Source organism: Camellia sinensis, chromosome 8 (genome assembly GCF_055761805.1).
Source record: "Camellia sinensis isolate YWXY chromosome 8, ASM5576180v1, whole genome shotgun sequence".
NCBI lineage: Eukaryota > Viridiplantae > Streptophyta > Magnoliopsida > Ericales > Theaceae > Camellia > Camellia sinensis.
In genome coordinates, this window is record NC_138968.1 from 6,522,788 (window position 1) to 6,538,168 (window position 15,381).

General features: G+C 34.4%; 1 pseudogene across 1 annotated transcript; it reads right to left on the bottom strand.

The window, feature by feature from the left end:
* Positions 1 to 6,820: 6,820 nt before the first annotated feature.
* Positions 6,821 to 14,682, bottom strand: LOC114262241 (putative folate-biopterin transporter 7; annotated as a pseudogene). The gene is made up of 2 exons (XR_014337303.1): positions 13,016 to 14,682; positions 6,821 to 8,082 (listed from the first exon to the last, which is right to left on the bottom strand). The product of XR_014337303.1 is annotated as a putative folate-biopterin transporter 7 (transcript).
* Positions 14,683 to 15,381: the final 699 nt, after the last annotated feature.

The window sequence follows — 15,381 nt, forward strand, 5'->3', positions numbered from 1 at the left end:
TTCAGTTGCATGGGGTCCAACTGGTGTCTCAGAGAAATTGGTAGGATGGCATAACTAAGTTCAACATTAAATATTCATGTTATAAATTTTTAGTTAAAAAAATATTTATTGTCTTGCTTCTAGTTATTAAAAAAATTGCTGCAATACATTGTCTCAAATCTTATTTATATGAATGATTAGATTTCTTAGTTGGAGCTGCCTTTTTTCATTTTTAACCCTTTTTGTGTTTATAGTAGTTACTCCTGTTGAGGTTGCTGCATTATGTCTTGGCAACTTGACCTAACATATTATGTATGCAGGGAGTGGCAACCTCCAAGAAGGATGGGTTCTCTCTGAGTTCTGGAGACTTTCCGACACTTGGTTCAGAAAAAGACAATTCTGGAAAGAGTCCCGACTCACAAGGTGACAGTGCTTGCATATAAGAACTTCTATGTCAGTTGTCTTCTGTTTGATACTTCTCTTACAGTTCTCCACTTCTATTACATTTGTTTTTGGTTGCCACTGTGATTGATGCATTACATCATTTTTCTACTAGGTCGGTACTCTCTACAATGATCAGAGTAGTCATCTCTTTTTTGTATTTTTCTCAAGTTTGGATCTTGATAGTTCCATACCTTGCTTGGTTCGAGTCTTGTCACTGTACTTAACTGCTCTACAATATAATAAAAGTCCAGGAATTACAATACTTCAGGTTGTGGCAATCTTTACTCTCTTTTTTTCATCAAGTTTGATTGAAAATTTAGTTAAAAGCTTGATCTGCTATGCAACACTCCGATTCTTACTCTCTCATTTTTCATCAAACCTGTTTTAACCATTTTTGATGAAAGAAAATCATCTCCCATCCTAATCATTTTAGAATTTCGTCGAATTTGAGTAAAAATATGTGGTGAAGGATTTGGTTCATCCTTTTGCTGAAAATTTTGCCTCTCCCTTGATTTGATACAAGTTCGATGAAATAATTGGAGCTCACTTGTTTAGCCCTCTATTCTTCAAATTAAAATTTTGGTCAAAGAATTGGTGAAGGATTGGAGGTGCTCTATTGGCATGCATGTAAAGGCTAATTGTTGCGACCCATTTGTTTTGGAACTCTGTTTTGCAGAAACATTACTTGGTCATCCTTGAAGGGTTTTCTTTCTCCAAAATTGGGAGAACTCTCTTCCTTGCAAGAACTGTATGCTTTCCATCTGTACATCCTACACAATTTTCTCTCTTATTTTTTTGTCTTCCAATTATTCTGTTATTTCTTAAGTAGAGCACAAAATGTTTGAAAACTTATTCTGAGAATGGTTGAAACTTAATCTAACATCCTGATGCATTACAGAATTTTGCATGGGAACAATCTGATTGGTTCAATACCCAAAGAAATTGGCATGTTAAAGTACCTAAAGGTCTTGGATTTGGGAAATAATCAACTATCAAGTCCAATTCCTTCCGAGCTTGGGAGCTTGACCAGCCTTCTGAAAATGTAAATGGTGTTTGACATTTTGTTTCTTCATTTGAGTTTATGTGTTTGCTTCTGGTTTGAGATTTTGCTTTTCTTGTTTCAGGAACCTTCAATCCAATGGGTTGACTGGAAAGCTGCCTTCTGAACTTGGCAATTTGAAATACCTTGAGGAACTTCGGCTGGATAAGAATAAGCTTCAAGGAAACGTTCCTGCAACTAACAGTTCAGATTTTACATCCAACATGCATGGGATGTAAGTAAAAGATTCATATATAATTACTCTATAATTCCTCTAAATGTTGCAGTTATCTGTTCGGAGATCGATTTGATGCGCTTTCACTGAAAATAATTGCTTGTAGCAAGAATGTGAATAATATTAATTTAACTTTTTGTGGTAAGTAAACATGTGAACTTGAATGAAGAAAATAAAAATGTATAACTATATACTTGCACTTCCTATTCCTGTATAATTCTTTCATCAGCTAGAATATTGATGAGCTGATCAACACAATCTATAAATTCATAGTGTGGCATCTTTGTGAACAACCCATTAAACTTCTGTGACACAAAGTTTACACATCGCTTGTTTAGGTGTTTAAATATGGTTCAACGTTGTACATTTTTATTGGGTTACATCTAAGATTCAAAGTTGTGCTCTTTAAATATGATAGATCTCATGTTGACTTTGGTGGAGTCTATACAGATTCTGAGATGTTGAAGGATGTATTGAGATTTAGCAAACAAGAACTCGAAGTAGCATGTGAAGATTTCAGCAACATTATTGGGTCCTCTCCAGACAGTCTAGTCTACAAAGGGACCATGAAAGGTGGGCCTGAGATTGCTGTAATATCGCTTTGCATTAAAGAAGAGCATTGGACAGGCTATCTTGAGCTTTATTACCAGAGAGAGATAAAGTAATTAGATTGATGGTGAACGTAATTAGATATGTGACAAACGACTTTTAAAATTTCACTTATTTTTACAATTCAGGTAGCTGATTTGGCAAGATTAAATCATGAGAATACAGGAAAATTACTGGGTTATTGCACAGAGAGTAAACCATTTACAAGGATGTCGGTTTTTGAATATGCATCAAATGGGACGTTGTATGAGCACCTCCATTGTAAGAGTAAATGTTTCAGTAGTTGAAATTTGAGCTTTCTTTATAATTGCAGATGGAGAAGGATGCCAATTATCTTGGACACGGCGAATGAAAATTGTTATAGGCATTGCTCAGGGACTCAGATACCTTCACACACAACTTGACCCACCTTTTACTATATCCGAGTTGAATTCTAGTGATGTTTATCTTACAGAAGATTTTTCTCCCAAGGTATCTCAAAGCCTTGAATATTGCAGTGTGTTTAACATTTTACTCTTATTTATGCATTTAAAAAGAATGTCCTGGTCATGCTGAGATTGAGAAGATTGGTTCTTTTTCACCTTTTTTCCCCTAATATTTCTTTATTTTATTTTTGAATTGTAATGCGTTTGTTTCTTGAGTAATTATTTTCCATTACCCATTTTCTTTCTTTCTAGCTGCTTTTGTTTTGCCTTTCAAATCCTGATATAGTACAGAACCCTATACAAGTTTTTAATCATTGAGGACATTTGCTTCACTTTTTGCTGTAGCTAGTTGATTTTGAAAGTTGGAAGTCGATTCTTTCAAAATAATTTTTTTTCGCAAAAAATGACAATTGCCGACCAAGAGTTTTGGTCGCAAAAAATACATGTATTGCCGACCAAAACAGCTCTTGGTCGTGGAATCTCACTTTTGCTGACCAAAAGTTTTGGTCGCGAAAAGACACAAATGGCGACCAATTTTTTTGGTCGCGAAATGTGATAATTGGCGACCAAAAAATTTGGTCGCGAAATGTAATAATTGGCGACTAAGAAATTTGGTCGGGAAAATATCACTTTTCGCGACCAAAGTGTTTTGGCGACAAAATAAATTAGTTGCGGTAATTAAATATTTAGCGACCAAAAATTTAGTCGGCAAATCCAACTTTTGCCGACCAACCAAAATTTTGGTCGCGAATTACTTTTGCCGACCCTCAATTGGCGACCAAAGTAGTGACCAAAAAAATTAGTCGCGGATAACTTTTGCCAACCAAAAATAGACTTTTAGCGACCAATTTTTTTGTTGCTAAAAGTGTTAATTCTTGTAGTGTTGGTTGCAAATCTAAATTTTCAATCTGAATTTTTGATGGGTTTGATGAATGATTAAGATAAGTTAAATTTAAATATTGATTTACTATTAATTACTAGACTTTCAGCAATTAACAATTTTATGGGTATTTTTAAAAAACAAAAATACATGATAAAAGTTTTCATTTATTTGCTTTATATAATAGTATAATAGTATTCATATATGTTATTAACAAAATGCTTAATCTCGTTATGGAAAATCTAGCACGCTCTGTTTATCAGATCAAGTTTCAGATCCTAACCCTTTCTCCCTCCTTTGTAAATGGAATACTATGATGTTCTTCTTGTGATTTGAAAAAGAAAGAAAAAAAGAAAAAGAAAAAAAACAGAACAAAACTTTTTCCTTCTCTTTGCTCTGTTCTTAGGTCAAAGAAATTAAGCAATCTTCTCCCAGTTGGCTTCACAAAATTTTGTTCCTAATGTGGTGCCTGTAACGCCCTCAAAATAATACATAAACCCATCATTTAACAGTTCTATAAACATGATAGATAAGTCACATTTCCATTCGTCAGAGTTATTGTTACAAAAGGATATTTCATATAAGTTACAAATGTTTACAAAATAATAAAATTTCCCGCGGCTTACATCTTTCCAAGTTGTTACTTGGTTACACAAAAGAAGAGTCCGAACTCTTTTACAAGTAAAACTCTCGGCTTAGATTTACATTTAAATACAAGTATTGGCAAAATAACAAAATGAAGCCTTCAGCTCTTAAACCTCCCAAGCTAAGACCTTGGAGGCAGCATGACATCTGTACCTGAAAATGGTGTCCCAAGCAGGATGAGCCAATGCCCAGTAGAGATATACTAAACATAATATGAGAAATAACTAAAACAATAGCATCTGATAACTGTTTAGCATATGTAAACCAACAATCATCCTTTCCATAACCAGACAACATTTACAATGGTATTTCAATCCATTTCCATTCCTTTATCCAAATCAATTCTTTAACATGGTACATTATTTATCCAAACAGTTCAAATGAGACTACAACTCATATTATCAACACTTCAATCAGCTTTAGATGTATATAAGGTTTCAGGACTTTCACCCCAGACACTCCAGCCAACTTAGTTATCAATGGAGTCCATCCCCTATCTTCTCCCAAACAATGGAGTACATGCGCTATCTCCTCCCAAACACATATACATATACAATGTATTTAAACAAATTGTCATATACAATGACCAATTCAATCACATATTCAATGTTTATACCGAACCGTCATATTCAATGACATATTCCAATCGATTAGTTTCAATTTACCTAAATCATCATGTAGTTTCTACAACAATCAAGACTATCCTCCACCGATAACCCAAAGCAGTTATTTCTAAACAGATAATAAATTTACCAAATAGATAAATTATTACATTTTCCACCGATGAGTGATTTATCAATCCAACTATACCATTCAATCACAATTTCTTCCAATTTTAAGATTTTCAATCCAATTTCATATTTCCCCCCAATCTACCGAATTGATTATACAAATTAATTATTTAAATCCAATTAGGATGTTAATCCCCCTTTCTCAAATATTGCACCCGAGGCCCAATTTCATCAATTATATACACTTAACCCCTTTTTCAAGACCTTCCATACACAATGGAGCCAAGGGTAGAAACCCCTCTTTCAAACATTTCACATTTTAAACCCTAACTTCCCAAAATCTCCAAATCATACCATTTATACAAAATGACTAACATTTATGTTAAAGCTCATAGAAATAAGTAGTTTATCCATACCTCAAATGAAGAAGCTCAAAGGAGAAGGAAAAGAAAACTCAAGATGCTCCAAACTCAAATTTCTTCGGATCAAAATGAAGCCCACGCGATACTCTACCTTTCTTACAAATGGACTAGGGTAGAGAGACCCAAGCACAAGATGTATTTGTAGAGAGAGAGGGTGTGTAGAGAGAGAGACTGCCGGATTTAAGGTCTAGAGTGAAAAGGAGATGAAAAGGTGAAGGAGAAGATCGCTGCTGCGATCTGATATATGCGAGGCTCGCTCGAGCGAAGGAGTTGTCGCTCGAGCAACCAGACACAAAAGAACCTCGCTCGAGCGCAAGAAGCTTCGCTCGAGCGCACAATTCAAAGCTTCAGGTCTGCAACGTAGAAGCATGCTCGAGCGCAAGAGTTCTCACTCGAGCAAAGGAACACAAAACATAGAGCTCGCTTGCCCGAGCAAAGAATTCCAACCTTCAGGTCCAAAATAGACGCAGACGCACGCTCGAGCGCAAGAAGCATCGCTCGAGCACAAGAAAGCTCACTCGAGCGGAAGCTGCGTCTGAAGAAAAAATTGAGAACCCACAATCCTCGCTCGAGCGAAGAAGCAAATACCCAAAGCTCGCTCGATCGCAAAAAGCCTCGCTCGAGCGAAAAAGCCAAAACCTAGGCAGCAACCATTTGTTCAAACTCACAACCAACCTGTTCTAAACTTAACTAACACATCCCAAAACTCAAATACAAAGATCCAAAGGATGGAAATGAGATATAGACAACAACATACAACCATGGAACTCGAGTTCGGAATACAGTAATTGACAGCACCAAGGATCCTCTAGAGTATTTTTTTCCTAAAGTTTCCTAAAGTGGTATATTGTGTGGTTGAGATTTAATGCTGAAAAATTGATGTGACTTGTCATTCAATCTCAACCACACAATGCACCACTCTAGGAAACTTTAGGGAAAAAAAAACTCTAGAGGATCCTTGCTCAATTGACAGGGAAAGACCAGGATCGTTATAGTGCCGATCACATTAATGAAGTTGTGTCGGCCGGCTGTATTTTGATTCCAAAATTGTTCCGAAACAAAGCACATTTTTCATTTGAGCATCCAGCCTAACAGTCCCATGTAGATGGTAGGGTGAAAAAAGAATAAAAAATAAAATTATATTTTCTCACAATCATGTTTGGATGGGTGAAAAAACAAAACATGTAAAAAAAGACTTGAATAAAATTTCTTTGGAAAAATTACAAGAAAAACTCCAGAATTCGATTATTATAACAAAACAAACCTTAAGTTTTTAATTTAAACATCCTCAATATTTTGATTTAATTTCAATCCAAACCATTAACTTATTGTCATTAAGTAAAACTATTGAAAAAATAATAAGAAACTGCTATACGTAGATTTTGTACAAGCCAAGCTACACTAATACTACTAAGAGAAATCTTGTTTTTTATTATTTTTATTATTTATCTAATGATACGATTCTGCAGAAAGTAACAAAAACTTCCTTTAATCTAATGATATTACATCAAATGAAAACAATCAAAACCAGAAAGAACACGAGACATCAAAGTAAAAAATAAAAATCGACAGCCAACTCTAACATAATAATAATACTAAGCGCTCTCTCACTGTTACTATTACTGTCCTTTCCTTTTGGTTTTGGGCACATCCGGAATACACGATGACCAAAAGAGAGGCAAGAGCGTGCATGCTGCCTGTACAATAAAGCCACATGACAGGCCTGAGAAATCATTCCCTGTCACCCCAACATATGATGCAAGTGCAACACCCAAGTATCCACTCACTATAAATGCAAGAGCAATGGAAGATGTGAGAAATGCCATTAGACATCCCTCATAGCCTGGTGGGCAAAGTTGTGCCACAAGAACACTAAATGGTAGAATCTTGAAGAAACACACAACTTCTAGTAAGCCTGAGAAGACCAGAACATACACGGAATCCGGCATCCCCATCCTTCGATATATCCCTTTCACAAACAAAACATCCGATACCATGAAAACAGCCATAGTCAACTGAATGGCTGAGATTAGTTTCTTCGGCGGAACGGACATGAGGTGTTGATTATATGCGACACCCAGAGCAACATTGCTACCTGTTCAAACACCTTAGAGACCACCAATACAGAAGAGTCAATATCCAAATGTCGCGTCTGATAGAAAAACATGGTGCCTGTTAAGGCTGGAATTATGGCATGAGACGCTGCAAACCAGGTTATTGAGTGAGCAATTTCAGGTTTCCGCAATGCAACTAGGAGCTCTGAAAGCTGCTTTCTGATCCTGACATTTGATGGACTCTTGGGGAGATTAAGTGAACTTTCACGAATCAAAACTGTTATAAAAAACTGCATAGTAAGGATTACGCCAAACAAAAAGAACATTGCTTGGGGGGAGAATCGGTCAACAGCAACACCACCGAGCATGTTTCTGAGGACTCCACCAATGGAGGAGGCTATCCAAACAAAGGATTGCAGCTCACCTAATGAAGACATATGGGAGTTCTTGGAAGAGGCACTGGGCTGTTTTCCAGTCTCTGCAACAATAGCATCATTTGCAAACTCAACTATTAAAGCACCAAAGTTCCCAAGGAGGAGATATAGGATGATTTTAAAGAATGAGTTATTGGAAGAAGAGAGAATAGTAATGGCAATCCAGGACACTGCTTGTAAGAAAGCTGCACCAACATATGAATAGAATAAATTAGCAAAAAATAAAGTTAGATAGCAAGGGCTTGAGCAGAGCAGCATAAAACATTTTTTTTTTTTTTTCCTGTCAGACGTGCTTTTTCAGCATCAACTTTAGTTGTCAATACATGAGAAGACCATGCAGGATTCACAATGCAGTTCCAAAATCAACTAAACACTGTTTCAATAATGAAGATCCATTTATTGCCATCATTTTTTCAAGAAAGGAAGGCAATCAGAGATCTCAAACTCACATTTTTCGTTTCTTTTCTTTGGTAAGCAAATTATAGACAAATCAAACCTACAAAAGACCAAGGATGCCTGAGAAGTGGACTTCCTTTTGTGCTCCCATTTTAAGCCAATACAATATTGAAATTTTTTACTGCCCAACAAGACATTATTTTCAGAAGGCTGACCATAATAGCAAAACCAATGCCATATATAACCACTCTAGCATTTAGTTTTGTCATAAGTAACCTATTTTATTAAATTGGATAATTTGTTATTAGAGTACTATCATTTTGTTTGTGGGTATGATAAAAGTTTGAGATATATATGTAGTGAGTAAAATCCATTTTACACCTTGTTATAGCATCAGAGCACTTCACCCCCTCACACTTATGAGCTCCATTCTATGCAGGAGCATTTTAAATTTGATTTCTATATATCAATTCTTTGCACTTGGATATATACTTTATCATCAGAATCTTGCGATTTATCTATTCACAATTTATCAACAATCAATACGAATATATGGGTGAATATGTTTTTGGGATAGAAACTATGGTGAATCGAATGATTCACAATCGATTCGCGATTTGATTCACTTTTACGATTCATGCAAGTCTTAAAACTATTGTGTCTGATAGATTCTAGCATTTTTTTTATAGTGAAAATGACATAATATAACTTTGAAGAGTGTTTAATACAAAAATAAGTAATACTTGTGCATCATTTGTTGTTATTTTGGTAATCAGGGAGTTTTTCAGTAGTATTCAATTGGATCCCATCAAACCCAACATGATCTTATACTTTTTTCTCAATTTTTTTCTCCAACAAATGTCATAATACATCTTCTAAAGATGTTTAAGGTTAAGGTAACAAACATACATGAATTATCTATTGCTAATTTAATGAAATAAATATGGTTCAATATTATATGGGTCAGGACCGTCAATGATTTCACTCTTCTTTTTTTTTAATTAAAAAAAAAAGAAGGCATTTTTTGAACAACAACCACACACCCGTTTTAAAGTGTTTTGGTTAAAAAAAATAAACAATTTCATTTCATTCTTTCTTCATATTACACTCTATATAAGGTTTCTAGGTCCGTTTTTTGAATGTCAAGACAGATTATATTATGGTTGGTAAGATTTGGCATACATCTATCTCTTGATATGAAGTTAATGCCCTCCCAATTGGATGGTGTAATTATGTCTTTATATAAGAATTATTTTATAACATATGTCAAAATCAATTTATTTCATTCTTTTTCATATATACAATTGTTTAACAATCTTTTTTTATAGTTTCTATTGAATCTTAACGATTCTCAATTCACAATACGATTCTTGATTTGACAACTATAGATATATATATGTATATGAAAAAAATGCAAATAAGTTAAAAATGAAGGATATATAAGTATATGTATGACACATGAGAGAAAACGTGAAATAAGAGAAGGAAAAAGAAGACGACAGAGGACTATTAAGATCATTTCACATTTGTCAGTAGCGGTGTTAGTATTGCATTTTAGTCCAAAACTACATGAAACCTTTTTGGCTATTTATAAATGTTAGGGATGAAATGTTCCAGGGTCATGCCACAAGAGGGTAGAATGAATTTTGCCTTGAATTAAATTATGTGATGCTTAAGGGAAAATCATTAATTTAAATGGCACAATATATTCAAGTTAATTAACTTAATTAATTATTTTTAAAATAAAAAATTCCATATACTGAAATCTCTGAATGACAATCGGATTAGAACATACATAAATTTAACTTAAACTCCTACTATTGATATTGTGAGTAGTTCATTGATTGCAAATTCATGTCAATATATAATATGTTTAATTATGGTCATTTTAGCTTTCATAAAGTAACAAATCCTATGTTTGTGCACGTGGACGTACAGAGCATAGCATGCATGCATTCTTGCATACGTACATATGAGTCGGGGGTAATGACTTCAACATTTGAACCAACACTTTTACAGTGTAATTAGATCAATTGCACCTATTTCTTGTGACAAGTACATGGTTTTCGCATATACAAGTTTTGTTAGCAATGAAGATCGGACCACAATCAAAAACAATTGAAGAGGAAACATAATTAATTCTTTTCTATTTCATTCCATTTTCAGTCAATTTCAGTCTTACATGATGTTGACAACTTCTTGTTACAAAGGAGGAGCCACATCAAACAACATGGGAAATGTGACTTAGCCAAAAATTTTGAGAACAAGTAGATAAACAAGGGACAAATTTAATGAAAATTATTTTAAACAAAGGGGAAGGAATCATCAATGAGAAGTAAAAATCTAAGAAAGGATATTACCAAAAAAAAAAAAAAAGGTGTAAAAGTATTAGAGCACTTAGTAGCAGGAACTTCTACTTGAGTGGTGTTTCTTACTAAGAAATGCGATTCTGCCCTCGCAAGTAAGAAACTTGCTCCCGTTAAGAAAGAAACTCACTCCCATGTGAGATAGAAACCTCTCAAATATATAAATCTCATAGAAACAGAAGAAAAATAACTCAAACTTATTCTTTAAATTTTTTGTTTATATTATATCTATTTATACTTAATAAAAACAATTTGTACTTGACATGAATCTCTAATATTTATTCATATTTTAATACATATATTACAACTAAGAAGCAAAAAATAATTGTTAGAATATCTTTATATATTTAACAAATAAATATATACACGCTATCATAGGCGCTACCAACCTAAGAAACTTCTATATACCCTCGTTCCTCAGACCCCGCTCCTGCTTCCACTCCCATCCCGCCCCCAATTCATGCAACTAAGTTAGGGCACCTCCACCCATTGCTTCAAATCCAACGTGGCATACTAATAGTAACATTTGACATCAAATAAAAGCTCCACCCGGTGCTTCAAAGGTTGACATGGCTTTTGGCAGCAACACGTCTCAAAATTGACATGCTAATATGCTATAGAGTTCATGCATTTCTTTATTTTATTTATATAAATGAAGTCCAACAACAATATCGCTGAAATGAAGTCCAATTAATTACGATGCAAGAGATGATGAAGTTGGTAATGTTGCGGTGTCACACGACTACACAAGGAAATTGCATACCATTAGCTGATATACATCAGAATTCAAAGATTTCATTTAAAGTCACTCGAGCATTCACGATGGAGGATCACATTCTCAATTCCAAAAGGAATTGGTTGAACATCTGTGGCATTTTCAAGGGGACAATTGTAGCAAGTGATTTATTATGATATTTATGTATTGTTATTTTTTATTTAAATATGTGTTGTACTCTAATTTTACTTTTTTACCAAATAAACAAAGTATTTTATGCAGCAATGAATAAAAATTTTGAATTTTATTTAAAAAATTATTTTATAGCTATAGCACTTTTTTAGAAATAAAAATACTATTTAAATGGGGATCAAATCTCATTTAAAAAGAAATTCATTTTAATTAGTAAAATAAAAGAGTTCAAAAATTATTAATTAAAATGAATTTTTACTAATTAAAAAGAAATTTTTATTATTATAAAAGCTCATCATTTTTCAATAGAATAAAAGATTTGACATATCGAGTGGAGAGCTTTTATTTAGAAATGTCGAATTGGCATATGCTAATTTGTCAACCAAGCCTTAAAAAAAATAGGCATACCAAATTTTGAAGGTTTAGATGGAGATGCTCTTAGCACAATAGCTTTCCCAAAACTGATTAAGCGTACGTTTGTTTTAGCGGGTAATAACAAATTTGGAAAGAGATATGTCAACTTTTAATGGTGATCATAATGTTGTTGAGATACAAAATTGAAAAATGATGAGCTAGGTCAGTTCTTCCTAGGTTATGGAAACTTGAAATTTTGTAAAATGGAAGTTTCTTGTAATCATTTGAAAATGAAAAGGTTTAGTTCATCTTTCTAGAAGCATGACTACATTGATGATATTTGTCTAGAATGTTTGACTATACTCCTAGACACCAAATGAAGAGCACATGATCTGATCATTATGATCAATTATTAAGTTCATATGTTCATATTCATGTCCTTATGGGTCTGACATGGTTTTAGCTACCTAATACAACCACCAACCTTGATGTAGGCTGGGGACTAGTTGTATAAAGTTTAAGCAAGCATGAAGCACATACAAGACATATTATTATGACCAACTCCTTAGTGCTTGTTATTTCTTAAGAGGGGTTTTTTGTAACACAAGTTTACTAATTAAGAAAATCAACTAGTTGAAGTGGTAGAGAGACTGATGAAATGTTAGGATGATAATTAGATTTATTAGAGTTCCCTTGGCCATAGTTATATGGCATATATTTTACGCTATGTACACATGTGCCCACCAAAGGGACAGTAGGACCAGCCTCTTTTGCTTTTGTTTTAGCATTAGCATTTGTAAAAGCAAAAAGCAAAGAGAAACCTACCGACCTTCAACTTCAGAAGGGGATATTCTAGATGTCAGACAAATTGCCATGACCCAAACTACTAAAAACATAATTTCCATCATCGAAATTGTATGATAGCTTACAGAAACGAGTTTATCATATGTAAAGGGGTTCTGATTTTTGGGGAATAAAAAATGATGCTGATAAGATGAATTGAATTTACAAGAGAAAGTAGTCAAAAAGTAAATCATGTCCATAATATACTATTTTAATTAGACAAAATAAAAATAAATAAGAAGAAGTAAGTACCTCCAATGGCAATCTAAGAAATGCGATGTTGGGAGGCAATGTAAATAGAGTCGGAGAGGAGGCCATAAATGGGTTTGGCGACCATGGGGAGATTGGCGGAGTTCTGGAGAAGCTGGGGGGTGGAAGAGTCCACCTTGAGATTGTCCTTGAGGAAGAAGTTAAACCCCATCCACGGGAAGCACCTCATCGCCTGCACCCAGAACCCTAATCCCAGCAATACCTTTCGCATCCACATCGGCATCCTATTCTTATTCTCTTTAATATTATTATTATTATTATTATTATTATTATTATTAGTGTCATTACTAGTCGTCTTCGACTTGGATCTCGACCTCAATCCCGATCCCATTTCTTTACCAACACCACCCAATATTACTTTGAACTAGGGGGGGTCGCAGGTTGGTTATGGCCGTGGAACCTCCAATCCGCCATCCATCTACCGGATTGGCAGATTGGAGAAAATCAATCCGCATCCGTCCGCCAATCCGGCAGATGCAGATTGAGCGAATGGACGGATAGATGCGAATCGATTTAGCAGTTTAAAATTTTATAAATTTTTAACATAATTTAACATGTGCACTTCCTAAAAAAAATGTGCACTTCTTTCCTCAACCACCAACTATGTGCAATGCATACGTAAACACTGTGCAGTGGGCAAACACATAAACAACAAACAAACAATAGTATTGCAATCATACAAAAAACACTATGCGTGCATATACAACAAACAAGCAACCTAGGTAGTGGGCACAACAAACAACCTGGACAGACTTCCCCATAATTTCAAATGCTCTGTATTCCCTATAATTTCAAACAATATAACAGAATCAAATGCCCAAAATATTTTAACACTTACAGTTACATCTATTAAACATTGACAACACTCCACTCTGTACCTAATGTTCTTTAACTAAGTACACAAGCCATATCACATAACAAGCTGCAAAAGCTATTGTATCATGACTCTTGTGGTTATAACCAATTCCTACAAGTTCTGGTCATGTAATTCTCAAAAACATCTATTTCTGATATTTATCATCTATACCATTATATCCCAATTCTGATCCATGTAAATATCGAATCCATAAATATTGAATATCGAATCCATGCAAATATTGGATATCGAATCCATGTAAATATTGAAATATACCATTTATCATCTACAAGTTCTAATCATGTAAATATTGAAATATAAATATATAAGAAATACACCTTCAAAACCATTACTTGACAACACACTTATATTTCTAGAAAACACAGAGATCAAGACAAGAACTCACATTTCGTGAATTAATTGACAAAAAAATAATAATAATAATCTGGGCAAAAAATCATTAACACTTTTAATAAAAACCCATAGACAAACAAGCCTACAAATTGTCAGTTTCAAAGCTAGATAAAAAGATGAAAAACGTAATCCACAAAATCAAAATTCTCAAAATAAATGATAACACCCAAGATATGAGGAATCAAGACAAACCCACATCGGCCTTGTACTCGTGTTGCTCACTAGAGGTCTCTGGAGCATCTTCTTTTTCAGCAAAGCGGCCTCGCAGAGAAGCAGATCATTTGTCGCTCGCCGTAGATCGTGTAGATCGTCGTCGGTAGATGGATAAGGTTTTGGAGGAGAGAGAGAGAGAGAGAGAGAGAGAGCGTCTTAGAAGAATGGATAGGGTAGGCTTGAGGCTTCATTTGGAATGGATTGGTTTTTTGGCTTTTTTTTTTTTTTTTTTTTTTTTTTTTTTTTTTTTTTTTTTTTTTTAGCTATTTAGCTTAGGGTTAAAAAGTTTGGTTTAGAAAAAGCTTTTGGCTTTTTTGACTTTTTTGTGAGAGAAAGAATGTAATAATTATGGATTGGATGTGATGTTTTGTCTTATTAAAAAGTCTATTTTGTTTTTTGTGACTATTTTAGTCAAAAAAATCCTTAAACCCAACTTCCCAAACATAGGCTAAGTCTGATCAGAAAAGGAGAGGGGCTAGGGTTGAGTAGTCAAGACGTACAAAATATAATATTTTAAAAAAATGGACAGAGCAACAGGTGGGTCGGGCTAAGTGGGTGTTTTGGCAGATCAACCGCAATCTGGCCCGGACTCACGAAAATAAATAATTTGGGCCTGCACCCGCCCGCTACCTATCACGCATCTATCCAAAAATGATCGGATTGGACGGGTTTGGCGTGTTGGATGATCCGCTGCTTAGCCCTACTTTGAACCTTTTTTTTTAAGAGGAATCGAATACAGATTATATGTATATATAATAGATGGATTGACTTGAACTGAACCACGTCGATTATACTTCCTAATATTTAGAATAAATGAATCCCTGTGGTAATCGTCACTACTTCAGACAGAGAGAAGAGACAATAA